Below are 6,138 nucleotides of genomic sequence, written 5' to 3' on the forward strand. Positions count from 1 at the left end.
GCCTCCCAAGTAGCTGGGACCACAGGCGCCCACCACAACGCCCGACTATTTTTTGGTTGCCGCCATCATTATTGTTTGGTGGGCCTGGCTGGATTATCAAACCCACCACCTTAGGTGTACGTGGCTGGTACCTTAGCCACTTTAGCCACAGGTGCCGAGCCCCTTTTTCTTTTAAATAAACTTACTGGTTGTTTTTTCCTGGTTATGAGAGTAATACACAATCATTGTCACAATTTAAACAACAAAGATGTATAAATAAAAATTAATACCCTCCCCACCCCTAAACTCTCACTCTTCTCCCAAGGAATCCAATGTTAACAGCTTGGTTTATATTCTTTTTGACTTCTCTGTAGGCTTACATAAGCACACATAACATATGAGGCTTTTCTTTTGTTTGTTTTCAAACAAAAATGGGATATTATGCATACTATTAATGTATTTAGTCTTAAAAACCATGGACATTTTTTCATGCCAATGCATATAGATCCATCAAATCCTTTTTAGTTGCTGCAAAGTATTCCATGATTCGTTCAACCATCACCCTGACCTTCCCAATTCATGAACATTTTGGATGGATCTTTGTGCATATGCTACTACGTGGCCTTTAACTTTGGTAACAAGTTCCTAGAAGTGGCGTTTCTAGGTTGAATGAAACATTTTTAAATGTTTAAAATTATATATTTAAACAAACCTAATTTTAGGTCTCCAAAATTTCTATTCCCTTCCTCATTATGCAAAATTTTGGTATAAACCTTTCATAATGCTTTACATACTTCACTTTTAAAAGCACATACATTATGTCAAAAAATGTCCCTGTCACTTATGCTAGTGTAGTTATAAATAAATAAATGCTTAAGTTATAGCTGTGATGGCCAGTGTTAAATCACTGTGCAAATGCCTATGCCTTGGTTTATGAAAGCAATAATTCATTGTGGAAACTCCACCCCCACAGCCATGTGGCAGCACTAGAGTCTCACATCCTGTGACTCCCTCCCACAGAGAGTCTATACAGAGATCAGGACCTACATATTTTCTAATTGTCAACAGTTAACCTTAAAAAGTGTGTGGCAGGGGAGACAAGTAAATAACAACAGATGACAAATTGATGCCCATTTGGGGTTTCTAATATCCACAAATTATTTGTAACACAATGAATTAATTCTGCTGATCTACACCAGAAACTATGTTCCATAAAAAACAACCTATAACCAATATGTTGCTGTTGCTACAAGGAACCTTTCAAAAACATATTCTTCAAACATTTTTTAATAGAATCATTGGTTGAATTCCACTTTACATTTTTTCCTCTGCTTCAGATTCAGATGCCAATGGCAAACTTAAAAAAGAAAAAAGCCTAACGCAATACATTAACCAACGAAGCTCCTTGTAATTTAACCTCAGACTTCTCCATATATTCTAAAGACCTGAGCAGCAACACAAATTGTTAAGACACAGCAAGTTTGATACAGAAGTATGTGACATGCAATTAATCTCCATTCATACCCTGCTCTACTTGTCAGCAAACAAAGGTTCTGCTTTAGAAGGAGATCTGAAGACTTCAATTAAAAACAGTCAGCTAACAAGAAAATAATCTAAGCTAAAGGAAGGTGGCAGGTGCAGAAATGAGTTGTTTACCAAAGTGTCAGATTTGAACGATAAAGAACTGCACATCAAAAATGTCAAAGGAGTGGATTTTATTGCACGCCTCTGAAAATAAGAAGAAATTTTCTACCAAGGCTGCACACAAAACTGAAGTATGATTTAACAAGCTTACAAAATAGGTTTCCTCTCGCTGAAAGACAGATATCAATAAAAAGAATCACTTTATATCCTTAAATGCAATGACAGAGTTAAACTTTTTGCCACAATTCCCTCTCTACCAGAAACCAAAGACAAATATCACCTTTCTTCACAAGCCTAATTTTAAACCATCAGCAGAGAGAAAGGCTAGATTGCTTCTTCAACAATTATCCAGATAACGCTCTTTTACCCTGCATGTAGTTTTCTACTCCTAAAGTTTAGATTTACTCATGTCATAAGTAATATAAAAAAGATTTTGGAAATCCCATCTCAACAGAAATACCTAGTTGACAGCTTTTACATAGAAGCAATCCAGAATGGAAATAGAGCTACAAGCAAAGACCAAAAGGACTTGCCAAATATTTGATGAGGAGACATTTATACCAAGATAACAAGGTAATGGAGATATAAAACCAATTAAATTGAGAGAAACTGAAAAAGAGTACTGCTTGCCAAACGTCTGACCTGCCCAAAGCAGGCCATCTGTTAAATATGTGTCAGATATGTCACCTAGATGCCAAAAAGCTCAATTCTGAACAGCTTCCTCTTGGGACCCTTATGCAACTGCAGATTCCAGATCTCTGTCCTCCCCAGAAGGTCAGTTACAGGAAAGCAAATGGAAATTACTTTCACCATGAAGAGTGTGAACTGAGCAGCTGATACTGCTTATTAGCCAAATCTCTACTGAGCGTTAGAAGTAGGTGTTGAGTGGTGAGTGAGTTTGGCTTCACCTCTCTAAAGGACTGCTTAGAGGGGAAAGGTGAACTCACCACAGTGAGGCACTTCTAGAACATAAGAATGTGTAATGCTGAGCATGAGCCTGCCTTGAGTTGGACAATGAGACCCCTGGCCATCTGCAGGTTGGTACAGGCAGGCTTGGGGGCCGGGTCCTCGCGCTGACGAAACCTCAGCACACCCACCAGGCCCCGGGGCCCACAGGATCCCACAGGCTCCTCACAGCCCCTCTGAGAGCCTGGGGACATCTAGGCAGGAAGAAGCAAGGTCTTCTGTGAGAGATGACAGTGGAGACTGGGGAGGGAGGAAGGCAGGAAGCTCTACAGAGGTGGAGGAGTCCTGCTGAGAAAGGGACAGGCCCAAGATCCAGCAAGGTGGCACCGGGGACCAAGCCCCCGGCCCGAAGGAGTTCAGAAGTCAGGGAGGTGAAGTGGAGGCGTGGAGTCCCTGAGGAAAAAGACAGTGTGGAACCAAAGGGAGCGAAAGAGACTCAGAGGCGGGAGGATGGATGGAAGGCTGGCTTTAAGGAGTTGAAGACTCAGAAGTCTTGAAGTTCGAGGAGGTGAGTGATGGAGCTGAAGAGGAAGAAGGGCTGCCGGCCGAGGGGAGCCTGGTGTCTGGGTTCCTGCCTTCGGCTCAGCACTGGAGGCACCTCCCGGTGGGGCCTTGGGGACCGGCCTGGGCCAGAGCGTTACCTTCCAGGAGCCAACGGATCTCCTCAGGGAGGGCGACGGCCTGCATTTGGCCGGCTGGGAGGGAGGCCGGAGTGTGAGGCGGAGCAGGGGCGTGGGCCCGGTCGGAGGCGGCGGGCCGGAGGGCGGCTGCGCTGCGCGGCGGAGGCACCTGCACCTCCGCAGCCGGGGCGCAGGGCGGGGCCGCGGGCCAGGCGCGCTCAGGAAGTGGCACGCGAGGCGGGCCGGGGGTGGGGGCCGGGGGGGCGGAAAGGGTGGGGGGAGGACCGGGGCTCCTGTACACCCGGCCTCGCGGGGCTCACACCAGCCCAGAGTAGAAAGATTGGGGGCGCGGGGGCACCGCACATGCGAGGCCAAAGGCGCGCCCCTCCAAGCCCCCCACTAAAAGAAAAGACTCCCCACGACTCAAAGGAACTCTGGCTCTTAGAGACTCCATCCTAAGTACTGAACAATTGGCCGCAATGTGGCAAGTTTAAAAGATCACCGGGGCGCGGGGAGGCTGGATGCCAGGGAGATTAGTCCCCCTGATGCACAGCACCCCTCACCTGCCCATCCATTCGCACCTCCATGTCCAGAAAAAAGGACAGACGTTCGCTATCTCAGGGAAGCTGGGGTGTTTCATGGAAATAAGAGTAAGTCCCAATAAATAATACAAGACCATAGCATTTAGGAGAATGGAAGTGGCATGGGAGCAATGGTCACAGGGACACAAAGTGTCTCTGCCTCCTTGAGGCTGAAAAGGCTGTGAAGAAAGGAAGGGGAAACCCAGGGAGAGAAGGGTGGGAGGAGAGCAGAGCTTTTTCTCTCTAAGAGCTGATAAAGCGAGGAAAGGGAAAGACAAGAACATAGGGGGGTGCTCTCTCTGCTCATTCTGAGTACAGCCTGAGTGGACGTCCTGGTTGTGATACAGCTAATGTTTCAAGATGTTACCGTTGGGGGAAAACTGGGTAATAATATCAGAACCCCCCAAAATCCTTCCTGCCTGAATTTTTTTTTTTAGACCCAAGTTCTCACTCTGTCACCCAGGCTGGAGTACAGTTATAGCTCACTGCAGGCTCGAGTTCCTGGACTCAGGCAATCCTCCTGCCTCAGCCTCCCGAGCATCTGGGACTTCTAGCAAACACCACCATCCCTGACTAATTTTTTTTTTTTTTTGAACAGATAGATTCTCAGTATGTTGCCCAGGCTGGTCTCAAGCTGCTGGTCTCAAGCTGCTGGCCTTAAACAATCCTTCAAAGTGTGGGTTTACAGGTGTGAGCCACCACTTGGAGCCATCTGTATATTATTTCTTACAATTCTCTGTGAATCTACAGTTACCTCAAAATAAAAAGTTTAACCCTTTTTATTTATTTATTTATTTATTTTTTGAGACAGAGTCTCACTATGTTGCCCTCAGCAGAGTGCCATGGTGTCACAGCTCACAGCAACCTCAAACTCTTGGGCTTAAGTGATTCTCTTGCCTCAGCCTCCAGGTAGCTGGGACTACAGGCATTCACAATGCCTGGCTATTTTTTTGTTGTAGTTGTCATTGTTGTTTAGCAGGCCCAGGCCGGATTTTAACCCATCAGCCCCAGTGTATGTGGCTGGCACACTACCCAATCAGCTACAGGTGCCAAGCACCTTTTTAAAAGTACTGCCATGAAAATGGTATAAGGGCCTGGTCAATAAAAGAAGGGAAATTAACATAAGAAAAGAGGGGAAGTGCCAATGGTTGTGTGTGTGTGTGTGTGTGTGTGTTTAAAGGTGCATGTAGGCTCAGAGCTTGTCGCTCAGTGGTTAGGGCACCGACCACATACACCGAGGCTGTCAAGTTCAAACCCTGCCTGGGCCTGTTGAACAACAATGACAACTGCAACAACAACAACAAAAATGGCTTGTCATTGTGGCAGGTGCCTGTACTTCCAGCTAGGAAGTACAGCCTGTACACCAGGGCTGATGGGTTCAAACTCGATCTGGGCCTGCTAAACGACAATGACAACCACAACAAAAAAATAGCCAGGCGTTGTGGTGGGAACCTGTAGTCCCAGCTACTTGGGAGACTAAGGCAAGAGAATTACTTATGCCCAAGAGTTTGAGGTTGCTGTGAGCTGTGATGCCACAGTACTCTACTGAGGGTGACATAGTGAGACTCTGTCTCAAAAAATAAATAACTAAATAAATAAATAAGGTGCAGGTAATGTCTGAGATTGTCTTGGAAGGGGTGAGAGGAATTTCCAAATCCAAAGATCTGAGGAAACAAAGACAGAAGACCCTTCTGTTTGCAAAACACCTAGTAGCCCTTTTTTGCTGGATGATATAGGCAGACTACTGTTGTCAAGACAAATTGAAGCTCTGTTGTGAAGGGACTTGAAAGTCAGAATAGGAATTTTGAACTCAATTGAATGGGCACTGAGGGTCCATTGACAACGTTGAACTGGTGAATGACCTACCCAGAGCTCTTGTGTAGTATGTAGCCTCATACATCTCTTCACCTTTACAAAATATTTACAAAATGTTCTGTACATTTTGGCCACCTCTTTGTACAATTTTGCAATGAATATTTTGTACATAAAGGTGCAATTAGCTACAAGTTCTCATTTTCCCTATCTATGGTGACTTTATGGATGACTTTTGGGATGCCCTGTATTGTTTTCCTCCTTTGTAAGAAATGGTGTTTAATATATAGAAGAGATTGAGTGTGGTAAGAGAGGACACAGGGGAGGTAGGTGAAATGGGTTTTATAGCAGCCTCAGGGAAAATAACAATGGATTCAACCTGGGAGATGGGGTGAGAGCAGCAAGAAGAAAATGTACAGAAGGACTCATGGTGACAGCACCACCCCCGGCATAGTTTCTCCTCCAAAGATACAGCCAAAAGATTGGGGGCTTGATCCTTCAAGGAGCACAATGGCTTAGCTCCTTCCATATCCTGC

Source organism: Otolemur garnettii, unplaced genomic scaffold (genome assembly GCF_000181295.1).
Source record: "Otolemur garnettii isolate 467f Iridium unplaced genomic scaffold, OtoGar3 scaffold00018, whole genome shotgun sequence".
Lineage (NCBI taxonomy): Eukaryota > Metazoa > Chordata > Mammalia > Primates > Galagidae > Otolemur > Otolemur garnettii.